Source organism: Dasypus novemcinctus, chromosome 29 (genome assembly GCF_030445035.2).
Source record: "Dasypus novemcinctus isolate mDasNov1 chromosome 29, mDasNov1.1.hap2, whole genome shotgun sequence".
In the NCBI taxonomy this organism is placed as follows: Eukaryota; Metazoa; Chordata; class Mammalia; order Cingulata; family Dasypodidae; genus Dasypus; species Dasypus novemcinctus.
The window spans coordinates 15192392-15207611 of NC_080701.1; the positions used below are offsets into that span (position 1 = coordinate 15192392).

Genomic DNA, 15220 nt, shown 5'->3' on the forward strand with positions numbered 1-15220 from the left:
TAACAAAATCATTAACTTGTTTTTTTTCTGTTTTGTGAAATATTCAAACAAAGCTGTATATTCATCAAATTTCACAAGTTCATTCAATTTGCTTAAAATATATATTCAGAAGCACAGAAGTTAATATAAGATTTTGGCAGACTATAAATAATAGTATTCTCAATTTGTAGCTCTTTCATCCATGTAATTTTGGTGATATATGTACTAGTGTTCAAGGGAAAGGAGTATTTCAAAATTAAAGAGCAATCAATATGTTGGTACATATATTCAGTTTTTCAAAAGCTGGTAAATGAAAAAGATACAATATAAGTTCCACTCACACTGCTCAAAACAAGCCAGTGGTTCTAGAGGTGTACCAGGCATAACATAGCTGCAGATATAAATATGTGATGTTAGAAATATTTATTTAGTTGTTTATTTAAAGCAACTATTCTTAAGGTAATAACATTAAGCATGTTATTATTTTTTGAATTAGAGTAAAAAATTACAAATAAGATACTTTTGTGATTAAAAATATAAGAAGAAAAAGCTTAAGCAAAAAATTGAGTATGCTATTTTCAATATAATTAGAATAGTTAATATTTTCTATTCAAAGATGCATTCCCCTTTGAATTAAAGTTCATTTTAGTGATGCAAAAATTCAAACTTCTCTTCCTCCTTAGGCCAGAAGGCTGGCTGATGGTGTGTTTCTTCAAAAGCAAGGGAATTCCATTTGTAGACAGTTGTTTTTTACTTTTACAGCAAAATTCCTTAGTGACCAAAGCAGTAGTTAAAAGAGAGGATGGAATTTCTCTATTTTAGCTTAGAAATAAAGATTTAGTTCTACTTACTTCCTTTTTTTTTTTTTTTTTTTTTACCTTTTATTTATTTTTTTTTTTTTAATTTTTTTATTTTTTATTGACTTTGTAATAATATTACATTAAAAATATATATGTGAGGTCCCATTCAACCCCACCCCCCCACCCCCCCTCTCCCCCCCCCCAACAACACTCGTTCCCATCATCATGACACATCCATTGGATTTGGTAAGTACATCTTTGGGCACCTCTGCACCTCATATACATTGGTTCACATCATGGCCCATACTCTCCTCTATTCCATCATGTAGGCCCTGTGAGGATTTACAATGTCCGGTGATTACCTCTGAAGCACCATCCAGGGCAGCTCCATGTCCCGAAGATGCCTCCACCTCTCATCTCTTCCTGCCTTTCCCCATACCCTTTGTCCATTATGTCCACTTTTCCCAATCCAATGCCACCTCTTCTATGTGGACACTGGATTGGTTGTGTCCATTGCACCTTTATGTCAAGAGGAGGCTCAGATTCCACCTGGATGCTGGATGCAATCCTCCCATTTTCAGTTGTAATCACTCTAGGCTCCATGGTGTGGTGGTTGTCCTTCTTCACCTCCATCTTAGCTGAGTGTGGTAAGTCCAATAAATCAGATTGTAGGTGCTGGAGTCTGTTGAGGCTCAGGATCTGGCTATCACATTGTCAGTCCAGAGATTCAAATCCCCTAAATATATCTTAAACCCCAACATTAACTGCACCTCCAGCACATTAGCATGAAAGTCTTATGAAGGGAGATCCCATCTGAGTCCAGATTCATCACACATAAACACCATTTCCAAAGAGGGGCCATCTGCCCTGGTAGTTAACCCCATCAGCCATGACCATAACTCCCATGGGTCTCTTTAGCCCTCAAAGGAACCAATATCTGGGGGTTGTATCTGCTTTATCTGTCTCTCTGACTCTGCTCAGTTGTGCATGAGGGCAAACCTTCTGCCAGCCTCCAGACTCTTTTTTAGAAACTCGTAGCCATATAAACTCATTTCTCCTTTCCATTTCCCCCTTACTTTAGGTCAAACAGCATTTTAAAGTCATGGTATTTTATGTAGACATGGATATTCTGCTGATCCGCATTGAACCTTCCGTATAAGGTCATTTTCCAGTTGCATCATCAGTTGGTAGTTGATAGTGGTCCCTCGTTGCCAGGGAGGCTCATCCCCGGGTGTCATGTCCCACGCTGGGGGGAAGGCATTGCATTTACATGCTGAGTTTGGCTTCGAGACTGGCCACATTTGAGTAACATGAAGGCTGACAGAAGGAAATTCCGAGGCACAAAGTTGCTCTAGGCCTTGTTATTATTTTGGGTTTATCAGCTCACAAGCATAGTCATTAGTATCAGGGGCTCACTACTTACTTCCTTTTTATGTATATTGCATAGGTGAACTTACAGGCATTCTTTTGAAGAGAGACTTTGAAATCACATATTCTAATGAATATGGTGCAGAAATAAAAAACCTGACTATTTTTTAACATTTCAAGGTCTGCTCTCTTGTGCTCTGCTTCCAAGAGAAGAAATGGAAATCACCAGTAGCTCCCAGTGAAAAATTCTTCTAGGAATAACACATGAAGGGAGCCAATTTACATCCACTGATGTGCACCTTTTGTTTTCAAACTTGAAAATAGAAGCAACAGTTTCATATTTTTCCAAGGGAAAAAATGAGTCTCATTTTCTGGCCCTGTTGTATCACATCCAGTTTTTCTTGAATGAACTTTTCAATGTAAGAGAAGCATTAGAAACACTACCCAAATTCAGTCTAGTTTTGTTCATTTAGGATGCAAAATAGATTATTTTGCAGTAAACTTAGTCAGATTTATAAAAAATAATTTTCCCTAAGGAAACTTACTTTTCTGATCATGTATAAAAAATGATGCTGGGGAAAACCCTAATTCTGTAATAGTCCTGTGGACTTGTGAAGATGCAGTAAGTGCTTGCTAGGACAATGCTATTAATTAGAGCAAAGATGTCAAATTCACTGATTTCTTCTTTGCTTACCTTGCTCCATCATTGATAAAGTCTTCTCTCATCTTGAATCATCAGAACTGGCTGATTGAGTTTGATGGCTGATACACCCAGACTATTTCATACAGGTTGTCCATTCCCAAATGTGTTGCCTCTTCGAATGATTTAGAAAAGAGTCTCAGGACATTTTCTCCACTGGTGATGATGATGGTGGGAAAGAAGCAGTGACTGGTGTGGGACCTTGGTTAAATGCCCTTACCCACAGCCCCTGTACTAAACTGTTCAATCCCCAGGAAGAGTACCCATCGGAATTTTGTGGGAAGATTTATGATTATGCTCTGTGTTGTTAACAGAGTGTTTTCTCCAGCTGAGTCACCTAGTGTAGATCACCAAGGGGTGTCAATCAGAAAAATATTAGTGTAGGTGACCAAAGTGCCAGAGCGGTGCTAGCCTTTTTGGCTGTGAACTGAGATTCATACAGTGCGGTGAGGGTTCTTGTTAAAATAAGTTACCAGCTCCAGCACTCAGCTGTGTTACTCAGTATGGTGGGATTGTTTCTTGCTTTATGCAGGCTAGGGATGCAGTAATATCCTAGATCTTATTTTGGTATAATTATTCCAAGGATTATACCAATTATTCTAATACTTTTTCCCCTAGCTTTCAGGGTATGGTTAGATCAATTTTTCCTTTGAATTTCTGGACTGCAAGATTCCTCTTGTTTTGATGAAATAGGAGATGGCATCTTGGTATCAATAGCTCTTAGTATAATCAGTATGGACCCAACTTCTGTTAGCAACAAAGAAGTCCTATTTTTTTCCCCACCCAATTAGCTAATTTACTTTTGGTTATACAAAATAGAACTCCTTCCTTGATCTTCTTTAATAAAGAATATTTCCTTTAATGTAAGGAAAGAAAACACTATGCTTTGCCAGGCACGGTGTACCAGTCCAGTCCACAGAAACCAAATCAATGTTTTGACAACTAAATCCTTTCTGGGAATTACTCATGCAATTCTTAAAATATCCCTGCTGTCATACTTCCTGTTGTACATTGTTATAGATGTTAATTATCTATTTCTCATTTCATGATAAGGATGGGATTGATAAAGGGCCAACATGAAAATTATAGGAAAAAATGCAAAATGAAAAGGTAGAATAAGGCATGTAGACAACATAATAATATTGTTGATTGTATTGATGTAGACTCTTTCATAATGTGTCAGCTATGATAAATCTTCTGCCAGCATCTTTTGGTATTTTCTTCTTGATGCAGTCTATGTTTCCCCCACCCCACTCCCACCCCTAGCCCAAAAGGAAACAACAAAAGAATTTTATAGCTTAGTAAATCCTACCTCCTTTAAATATGGAACACTTTTCCCATGGCTACCAGAAAAATAAGAGTGCTAAAAGCGAGGCTTATTTTGAATTGTTCAGGATGCTTAAAAGCCAGTGCTAACCATGTCCTTAAAGAAGTAGATCAGATAAGTCAAGTCTGATTGGACTCTGGCATTTGGAGTTAAGCAGCTTTGCTCTGCTGTGTACTGACATTTGAGTTAATAGAGTGATTTCTAATGTTCACCTGACATTTGCTTAAAAACAATTCTTTTCCTACTTTAGAGAAATGCTTAGAGTTTGGACTTATTGGATCAGAGCTTTTAAAATCGATATTCTTGCCTCATAGCATGTGCTAAAACAGTAAACTGGTTTTCCTAGCCAGGTGGAAACTAAGTCTGCCACTTAAAAAGTGTTTATTTTTTCTTATATTTTTTAAGGATGGTTGGAAAAGTGAAAACTATAAAATATAGGAAAAATGATAGCATTAACTCATTGTGATATATATCATTCCTATCTCATGGAGTTATTTGTGAGTATTTACCAAATTCATAGCTAAACTGTATATTCCATTGTGTATCTTGCTTTTTAAATTGAACATTATACTATGAACATTTTATGTCATTAAATATCCAAACACCTGAAGTTTTACTATTTGGCTTGTTATTGCTAAACCAAGTAATCCTCTTGGTTAAATTTTCAAGAGCTTTCTTTTTTAATTGAAAGTATTTTTGACACTCATTCTCTTCTGCCTTTCTCTGCTTAACCATGCCAACAGGACAGCTCTGGTGCTTTGATCAAGGCAAAGTATGCTTGGGATTTGAGGGACAGAGAGACGGAATGGTATGGAAAGTGCAAATTCATTCAACTTTGAGCCAATGAGAAGTGCCTCCCCTCACAGCCCTTCTGCCCTTCTCCCTGGCTCCTTCTCCTTTCTCAGCCAGCTCCTCAGGTTTCTCCTCCCCTCTCCATGCTCCTAGGAGCCTGGCTCTGAGGGCGTTAGTGACATTTTGGGGGACATTCTGTTCTTATCCCCCACCCAATCCTCCAGCACCATCGAAACCTGGGATCTGTAGAAATGGGAAAAACATATCAAGATATTAGAAGTTGTAAATGTTGTGCATGCAGAAATAGTGACCATTCAAGGACTTGAGCTAAGGTAAAATTGTTTGGCTAGTTAGCCTAAAAATATTTAAGTACTAGGGTGGAAGTTATCCCGTAGCACACAGGGGGTGCTTAGAGGGCATTTCCTGAGCAGTGAACCATAACCAAAGCCATTCTACCTACGAGAGAGTAAAGACTGGTTGCACGGTTTGCTTAGAATCACACATTGCACCATAAAAGGAGGGCGACCTGAAAATTCCTGTTAGCCGCAGGAATTGAGACAGGTACGGGAAGCTGGCAATTATATTTAGAAAAAGTTCTTTTATTCATTTAGTGCTGCTTCTCCCATGGCCTCTATATTAATTTGGGCTTATTCTTACGCTGCTATATTCGTTAGCACATTAAAAAAAAACCCATCCTTGAATTGTTCTAGTTTAACTTTTTAAATTAGTGGCTGGTCAAAAGGAGCTCAGCGACAAGAGTCAGGAATTATTTCGATTATCCTTACCTCTTCCTTTGCTCATCCTCATCATATTACAACATCTATTTCAGAACAATTTCTGCTCTTAGCAGGATTGACATGTGGAGCCTCATCAGGGAATGCAAAGGCTGATTTGATTAGGGACATCTTTGTTCCAGGTATCTTTCTCAGAGAGTCTTTGTAACAAATGAGAGAGCTGAATCAGGGCTTTCCTCAGGATAATTTCTAGTCCACACTATGCAGAAAATGCTAACTTAATTATTAAAGCTCAAATGGAATATATGGAATATAGTTGTTTTCATAGTCAACAAGATGACGCCAGATCATAAAGAAAGATAAGCAGCATAAAACATATATATGTGTGTGTATGTGTGTATACACATGATCAACAACTCAATAGCTTTTTGTTTTTTCTTATAACGTGAATTAAGCAGAAACCAATAGTGCCATCATCTCATGAATCTCTAAAGAATAAATAAGCCTGAAGTACTTTTACTTAAACAACAATATGGTGAAGAAATTGAATAAAAAGCAAACCAGTATAACATAAACATATTCAGGTGATCAGAAACTCATTACACAATAAGTGTAAAAAATAGGTGTTGCTTCCATAGTTATTTTCCAGACTCCATTTCACTATGAAATTGTCAAAGTGTCTTGTCACTGTCTTTATGAAGTAGTTCCTTCTCCATTTTCTTTGAAAGTAGAGACCTCCTATCTGACCCTTATTCCATACGTGATTTTCATCGTCTGCTTTTTTTTAGCCAAGCATTTTTTCACACTGCTTCAGGCATCTTTTCTTTCTTCATATATCGATCTTATCACTCTGCTATCTTCTATTTCTTCATTGTAAGAATATGTCACACGAAAAATATTGACAACCCTAGAACCCCCCAAATTCTAATTTAGACAAATTAATCCTCGTTTTTGTTACTGTTTATACAAGTGAACCTTTGTCAATAAATCCTTATGTCCACCATTTACTGGTAAAATAAGTTATGGTATATTGTAGAATGGATATTTATGCAGCCAAAAAGATAATTTACCTAAGTACACAATGGATGACCTAGTATATTTTTAAAAAATTAAAAATAAAGTTCCTTTTGCTTTACGTAGTGAATCATAAGATTAAAAGATAAGTTGTAATACAGACCTTCACGTGCCAGTCTTTTGTTATTCTCATTAATATAATTAAAATTAATAATAATAATAGTAATAGCTTATTATACTTTCTGAGCTAGCCCAGAAAAACTCATGGAAAGAACTGGCAGAGTACCCAAGTATTCCTGTACCCATCTCTCCCACTCTTTCTGGGATGTGATACCAAAAAAAAAAAAAAAAATTAACTAGCAACAATGAAATAATTCATTGTTTTATAAAATAAGAATGTGCCTATTATTTTCACTGACCCTAAAATTGAATTGTGTTTGAAAATAAACACCCAAGATTGCCATAGTATTTATACATAACAATTAAAACAAACAAAAACCAAAATATATCTTTTAAAAGCTTTGGTGTCAGATCCCAAGGCAAATTATTTTTATGCAACCAGATGATCTAAGCAAATATTGTCAACCTAGTAAATGTGATTTGATAATGTAAATACTATGTAAAACAAATTTCTTTCAACACTTCATAAAGATTTCAATTAAATATATTTAAAATTTCCAATTAAATTTTAAATAATAGATGTGGATATATTGCACTACAGGGTTGATGATAGAGTTTATCAGTTTATCAGGTAAGACATCTCCAAGTATAGCAATAAGAGAATCTGATATTCTGAAAACTTTTAGTTTCTCTGTCATTGAATAGATTAAACAATATTCGTGCAATGAATAATAGCACATTCATTACACAAGAAGTAATTTTAAAAATGCTTTACAAATCGTTGTCTTCTACTGTTTTCATTTCCGGTCTTTCCTTTTGGCAATTAGAAGAATAAATAGCAAGTTGTAATCTTAAATTATGGCAGCAGTAAAAAAACAACAACTAAGCTTTGTATTATATTTTCTCCCAGGTGGTCAATTCCTATGTGGAGACAATAAGTTAGCTATCTATGGGAAAAAGAATCTACTCTAGGTTTACTGCTGCAGTGCATTTATCACTGTTAAATATGAAAATCCTTTGTATTGCTCCACATCATTTCTAAGGACCCATGAATTGTGCAGTGAACTGGCAGTGTCCTGTTTCAAAATTGAGGTTGTTTGACGTGGCACTAGAGTGATACTCAAGCTAAATGTTGTAGTCTGCTTCTCTGTGTGCATAAAACCTTTCACTTATAAATTGAAGGTTACTATGTGGATGGAAAAAATGCTGTAACATGGCTTTTGTGAAACTAAACTTGACTTTTTCAGGATGAAAATTGAGTAAAGCAATCTTGACTCCTTTTAATGTATTTTATCCCTGTTGGACTCCAGCTTTGTTTTATAAAACAAATTCAAAGCCCATGTCATGTGCAGAAGTAAAATGTGACATGTAATAAATCTACTAAGAAAGTTAAATTGAAGCTCGTTATCAAGCTAAAAAGCTCAGGAAATTTTTCACCTGAATTTCTCCTCAGTATAAGCCTAGACTTCCTTTTCATTTGTGCCCAATTTCAGAGAATTTTAAAGGAAATTTATAGGCAGTGAGTGACAACAGTGATTGGAAATGTGTTGTCTTAAATATGTCTCCCCTAAATCAGACCATGGCAACACAAAAAAGCTTGGAATAATTTAAAAGTAAACTACTTGAGTAAGTTCTTGATGCTTGATATTACTATTATTATTTATTTTAGGAGGTACTCGGGATTGAACCCAGGATCTCATACATGGAAAGCAGGTGCCCAACCACTGAGCTGCACCCGCTCTCCCGTTCTTTTAAGGGAGGCTGATACCAAAGCAAAGTACCAGAAAGATCTAGGCAAGGCAAGATACCTGACTATAATACTGCATACTGGTCTTTTTTATTCACAACAAGTATAATTTAAAAGTAGTAACTCTCTTTCTTAGGATTACAGAAATTATAGATGGAAGGAACTTTTTAAATATATTTTTTATTAGAAAGGTTGTGCACTTACAAAACAATCATGCATAACATGCAGAATTCCCATACTTCACCCCTTCACTAACACCTTGCTTTGTTGTGGAACATTTGTTCCAGATTATGAAATAAAGTCATCAAAATCACTACCAACCATGGTCCATAGCTGACATTTGTTGTATTTTTCCATACATCCCCCTATTACTAACACCGTGTTCATGAAAGAACATTCATATAGTTGTACCATTAGCCACAATCCTTCATTTACCATAGAGTTCACTGTTTTATACAGTCCCATGCCTTGTACAATCAAAAATAGGAAACACGTCAAGAATTTGTGTCGTCCTTATCCATGGGCCACACTAATCTCCTCTGTAGCATTCCAGTTTCAGTGGATGTGCTGCCAAAGGGAACACAGTGGAAGGAACTTTTGGTATCATTTAGTATAAATTACTATCTGCACTCTCCCTCCCCCTGGTATTTTAAAAGGGATAAAGGCAAGACGTAGAGGTGTTAGTGGCTCACTAAGACATAGTGGCATCATTTGATTAAGCCCACGTCTCCTCCCCAATCTAGTGCTGTATGCTCCACTGAGGTTGCTTCTCAGTTGTATCTGGACCACATATACCGGAGCAGTTGGTTTTTTGTTATTTTTTTTTTTAATTATTGAAGTATATCACTCATACATAAACAGACATGAACAGTAAGTGTATAGTAATAGTTGTGAACTTAGAAAACAAGCATAAATAATATCATACAGGACTCTCATAACTCACCCTACCACCAATAACTTGCTTTGTTGTTAAACCTTTTTAACTAATGATTAAAGAGCATTGACAGAATATTACTACTAACCAAAGTATTTTCCACAACCAACCCTATTATTGTGTCATTTATATATGAACATATATAAACAATTAGGTATATAGTAAAAGTTGTGAACTTACAAAGCAAACTTGCATAACGTCATACGGGGGTCCCATGTATCAATTCTCCACCAACGCCTTGCATTGTCATGAGATATTTGTTACAAATTATGAAAGAATATTGTCAAAATCTTACTACTAATTGTAGTCCTTATCTTACATTTGGTGTGTCTTTCCCCCAACCCACCCTATTATTATTTTTTAAATATATTTTTAATGACAGAAGTTGGGAACTTATAAAACAATCATGCAAATACGGAAAATTCCCAAGCAACACCCCTCCATCAACACACTACACCGTGGTGGAACATTTGCTACAGGTAAGATAATACCATCTGATTGTTACCATGTCCATAGTGTACATTTGACTCACATTTTCCATACTGCCTCATTATCAACACAATGCATCTTTCGCATAGATGCAAGAATATTATATTATTACTGCTAACCACAGTCCATAGGTCACTCTGGCTGTATAAACCATGCTTAGCCAATTCCCAACATCTTGTGGTAGTGAGGTACATTTGCTCTTGTTCATAAAGGACACTCTTGTATCCGTACCATCAACTACAATTCTCATCCACCTCTTGGTTTACTGTGCTATTCAGTTCCTAGATTAATCTCTAGCATTCTGTCAATTGGCATTTATATACCAAGACAACCATTTTTAACCACATCCCCATTTATAAACTAGCCATTACTCACTATGTGTTACCATCTACTCTATACATCTCCACACTTTTACAGTAAAGCTAATTAAAACTTCTACATACATTTAATATCAGTAGTCCATCTCAGTCCTCCTCTTATCTCTTTTAAGAATCCACCACTTACCACCAGGTCTTAAAGATATTTTCCTACAATTTCTTCTAGAAGTTTTATGGTTCTTTCTTTTATTTTCATGGTTTTGATCCATTTTGAGTTAATTTTTGGATAAGGTATGAAATAGGGTCCTCTTTCCTTCTTTTGGCTATGGATGTCCATTTCTTTCAGCACCATTTGTTGAATGGACTGTTCTGCCTGAGCTGTGTGGGTTTGACAGGCTAGTCAAAAATCAGATGACCATACACATGAGGGTCTGTTTCTGAACCATAAATTTGGTTCCATTGGTCTGTGTATCTGTCTTTATGCCAGTACCATGCTGTTTTTACCACTATAGCTAGGTAATATGATTTAAAGTCTGGAGTTGAGGTTTCTCTTTTCTTTTTTTATGATTTTTCTGGCTATTCAAGACCCCTTACCCTTCCAAATAAATTTGATGATCGTGTTTTCAATTTTTTTTTTAAAGGTGGTGGAATTTTTTGTGGGAATGCATTGAATCTGTTTATCAACTTGAGTAGAAGTAACATCTTAATGATATTTAGTTTTCTAATCCATGAGCATGGAATGTTTTTCCAGTTATTTAGGCCTTTTAAAATTTCTTTTAACATTGAGTTGCAGTTTTCTGAATACAAGTGCTTTACCTCATTAGTTAAGTTTGTTCCTGACTATTTGAGTTTTATCTGTCATTTTATTTTCATCACTCTTTTGACACTTTTAGTTACTTTTATTGATATAATTTCATTTCTGGGCTCTCTTCCAGGTCTCTTTCTCTCCTGTCTTTTCTTTTCAGACTCTAGCACACCCTTGAGTATTTCCTGAAAATCAGATCTCTTGTTTAGAAATTCTCTCAGTTTCTGTTTATCAGTGAATATTCTAATCTCGCCCTCATTTTTGAAAGACAGTCTTGCTGGATATAAGATTCTTGGCTGTAAGGTTTTCTTTTGTATTATCTTAAATATATCGGACCACTGTCTTCTTGCCTCCATTGTTTCTGGTGAGAAATCAGCACTTAACCTTTTTAGGTATCCCTTATCTGTTATGCATTGCTTTTCTCTTGCTGTTCTCAGAATTCTCTTTGTTTTTGGCATTTGACATTCTAATGAGTATGTCTCTTGGAATTGATCTATTTGGATTTTTTTGGATGGGAATATGTTGTGCTTCTTGGACATGGATAGCTATGTCCTTCGATAGGGCTGGGAAATTTTCTACCATTATTTCTTCATATATTTCTTCTGCCCATTTTCCCTTCTCTTCTCCTTCTGGGACACCCATGGCACATATGTTTGCATGCCTTTTGCTGTCATTTAGTTCCCTGAGACCTTGTTCAATTTTTTTCCATTCTTTATCTGTTCTTTTGTATGTTCACTTTCAGAGGCTATGTCTTCAAGCTCACCAGTCCTTTCTTCTGCCTCCTCAAATTGGCTTTTATAAGATTCCAATGTTTTTTAAATGTCATTTATTGCACATTTCATTCCCATAAGATCTGCTATTTTTCTGTGTGTGCTTTCAAATTCTACTTTGTGCTCATCTAGTGTCTTCTTAATATCCTTAATCTCTTTTGCCACCCCATTGAATTTATTAAGGAGATTTTTTTGAACATCTATGATTAGTTGTCTCATTCCTTATGCCATCTGGAAGCTTATCTTGTAATTTTTTTTGGTGCTTTGGCATCTGGATTACTAGAGTATTTATTCTGGGTGCAGGTTTTCTCTTTAGTTTAGGGCTTCCTGACCTTTATCCCTTGCTGGTTGTGCAGTAGGAGCTAAGGTTGCAATTGGTGTAATAAACTGTGGAGACTCAAGCTGCCCTCATTGTGCCAGGGACCAATGAAGCCTATCCCAACTTTCTCCTTTGCCAGGGGTAGGGACAGAGTCACAGCTGTGTGGAATAATCCAAGTCATGCAGGCCTAGACTGTAGTTGTCCAGAGAGACTGATGAAGCTTCTTGCCCCTTTCGTCCCTCCCTGGGATGGGGATGGAGCTGCAGGTATGGGCAGCAGTTTGTGCAGTACTGGTCCACGGTGACTACAGTTGCCCTGGTAGACTTCCAGTTATTCAGTCTGTGCCAGCCAAAGGTACCTGCAATTACTGGATAGACTGGTGCAGGGCTTGCCAACCTGCTCCCTGCCTTAGGCAAAGCTGACGCCTAGTCTAATGCTCTAATGATGCAAACTGATCTGGGTGAAAGAAACTGGTTCCTACCATCACTGAGATTTTCAGTCAGCCTGGATTCCTGTCAGGCTGGGGAAAGAGTCAAAATGGTGGCCACCAGCCTCTGTCAAACTTGGGCAGATTCACACTCCATCTATTCCCAGGATTATACCTCAGCCAGCCAAGTCCACTAATTAGTAGCCAAAATCAGTGGCTATCTGTTATCTCCTCTCCTGTTTTGGGGAAATAGAGCTTCCAGGTGCAGCCACAGAATGGCTCTTGGAGTGGCTCATGCTGCCAGAATAAGATGATCACTGGCCTCCTTGGCTTGGCTGGTAATTTCCCAGAGAGACTGGCGCAGGTCCCCGCAGCTTCCTACCTGCTGGAAGTGGGGCTGGGGCCTAGCTAGAGCTGCAATCTGACCTGGATGGAAAGAAGCCAATCCCTACCAGCACTGGGATTTTCAGTCTGCCATGCTTCCCCTTGTGCCAGGCATGGAGTTAAGATGGCAGCTCCAGCCTCTTTCTGAATTAGACAGGCTCAGACTTTAGCTCTTCTCAGGATTGTACTTTAGCCTGCTGAATTTATTCATCAGTAGCTGAGGGTGGTGCCCAACTGTCTTTTCCTCTCCTGTTTTTGGGAAGTGGAGCTTTCAATTCCAGCCACGGAACAGCTCCCAAGGTAGCTTGTGCCTCCAGTGGAGGATGGGCACTGGCCTCTGGGGCATGGAGCCTCTACTTACAAGTCTTCTATGCAGATGGACAGTCTCCTTCTTCCATTACTTCAAGGATGTGGCAGGATGCTCTTCTGTCCTCCTGGAGCCTCCAAACAGGTGCTTCAGCTAGCTCCACAGAGCTCTGGGTGTTTACTAACTGCCTGGGTATTTACTAATTGTAGCACAAGCTGACTCTAGGAGCTCCTTACTCTGCCACCATCTTGCTGGTTTGAGCAGTTGGTTTTTGTCTTACAGGAAATACCACTCCAAAGCAAGAACGGTGGTCTCTCCTTAGGGGGATGCATTCTTTGTATTGCACTAGTTCACTACAAATGCATTGAACGAGAGAATGATTTTCATGATTCTGAATTGGATACTCTACAAAAGCATGGAGTTATTCCTAGCACTCACATAAAAGGACAAGACCATCTTACTGTATGTTCTGATTGAAAATTACTCTCTAGTATTCCTGTCTCCAGCTCCAACGAATCTATATTATTTTTCTTGAAAATTTTGAGTTAATACAGTTTCTTGTTTTACTTGTACCAACAAAAACACATTCCCATAGCACATATCTAGTTATTTGCACCAGAATTATTTTGAAAATTTGCAAGTGAATATTAATTAAGAGACCTCGCACTTTAAGAGGTCAGCTTTTGCGACTGTTCTCAAGTCTTGTTCAATTGAATCTATCTTAAGACTCCTTTTTCTCGAGGAAGTCCTTATTGCCCAGAACTGAATGGAAATTAGTTTACATATCTACAGATAAAAAAGTGTTGGTTATATTCAGAGAGATCCAAAGTAAAACAATTAAGATTTGGACTGTCTGAATTTCATCATTTCTGCTTAGCCATAACAGCTCAGGTCAAAGTATTTATTTGGCTTTTTAAAAAAATTTTTCATTCACTTATACATTTATTCCATCTTTAATTGAACAACAACTATATTGCAGAACTATTTGAAGTGCTTGAGAGGAAGAGAGAGAGGGTGACTGTCTGCTTGAGGGGTTGGGGTTAGGGGGAGAAAAAAAATTGAAGTTTTTAATGAAGACAAATATATGATGAAGGAAGTAGGATATTTTAGTAATTCTTTGATTAAATTATATATTTATATGTAAAATATCTGAGTTACTATTATTATGTTAACTTGAACTTTCTTGAACTTACTAAGTAAAAAGGAATTTGTAGCTATTTTCCGTTCAATTGATCACAAATTAAGAGAATCAGGAATACTTCAGTTGCATACATTGCCAGCTTTTTTCACTAGCTTGTTTTGGCTATACACCTCAGAGTAAATGGTAGTAATAGTAATTGATACAACTAATACTATTTACTATTAATTATTACCATAATGATAATCATAGTAGAGTCATGGTGCTGTGTAAATCAGTATTGCAACAAAATCAAGTTCATCTACCCCATTCAGGTGTTCTTTCACTGGCATTAGCAGGTAGCACTAAAGCCAGTGGCTCTAGCCCTTTCTGTGGAATGGCCTCAGTGGTTTGGGGAAGGACCAAGGAATGATGCCTGGAACTTGACTTTAGTCAGTCAGTCATCATGGACCACAGCAGGTGGCCATGTATGGACCCTATTGAGACTATGTTCACCTCCCTAGGTTGGGTAGTGCAACATCTTGCTCTCCAGCTGCTCCCTTCAGTGACAGACTTAATGCCACTTGGGTCCTCTCTCTCACAAGTCCGCTCCTCTATGTTTCTCAATTAGACAGAAGTGAGCAACTCTCAGGGTTAGATGGTAGTTCCAACTCTCCCTTTTACTGGCTCTGTGACCTTGGGTAATTTACTTCAACTTTACCAACCTCATCTTGTTGCATCTAAATAACTGATTTCCTTCTCTCTGAAG

General features: G+C 37.2%; 1 protein-coding gene and 1 non-coding gene across 5 annotated transcripts in view; one reads left to right on the forward strand and one right to left on the reverse strand.

The window, feature by feature from the left end:
• LOC101435719 (pro-neuregulin-1, membrane-bound isoform) overlaps positions 1-15220 on the forward strand; it is a 211047-nt gene that overhangs the window by 108027 nt on the left and 87800 nt on the right. The window lies entirely within an intron of this gene.
• LOC111759597 (U6 spliceosomal RNA) lies at positions 9060-9164 on the reverse strand. The gene has a single exon (XR_002793529.1). It is a non-coding gene; the product is annotated as a U6 spliceosomal RNA (small nuclear RNA).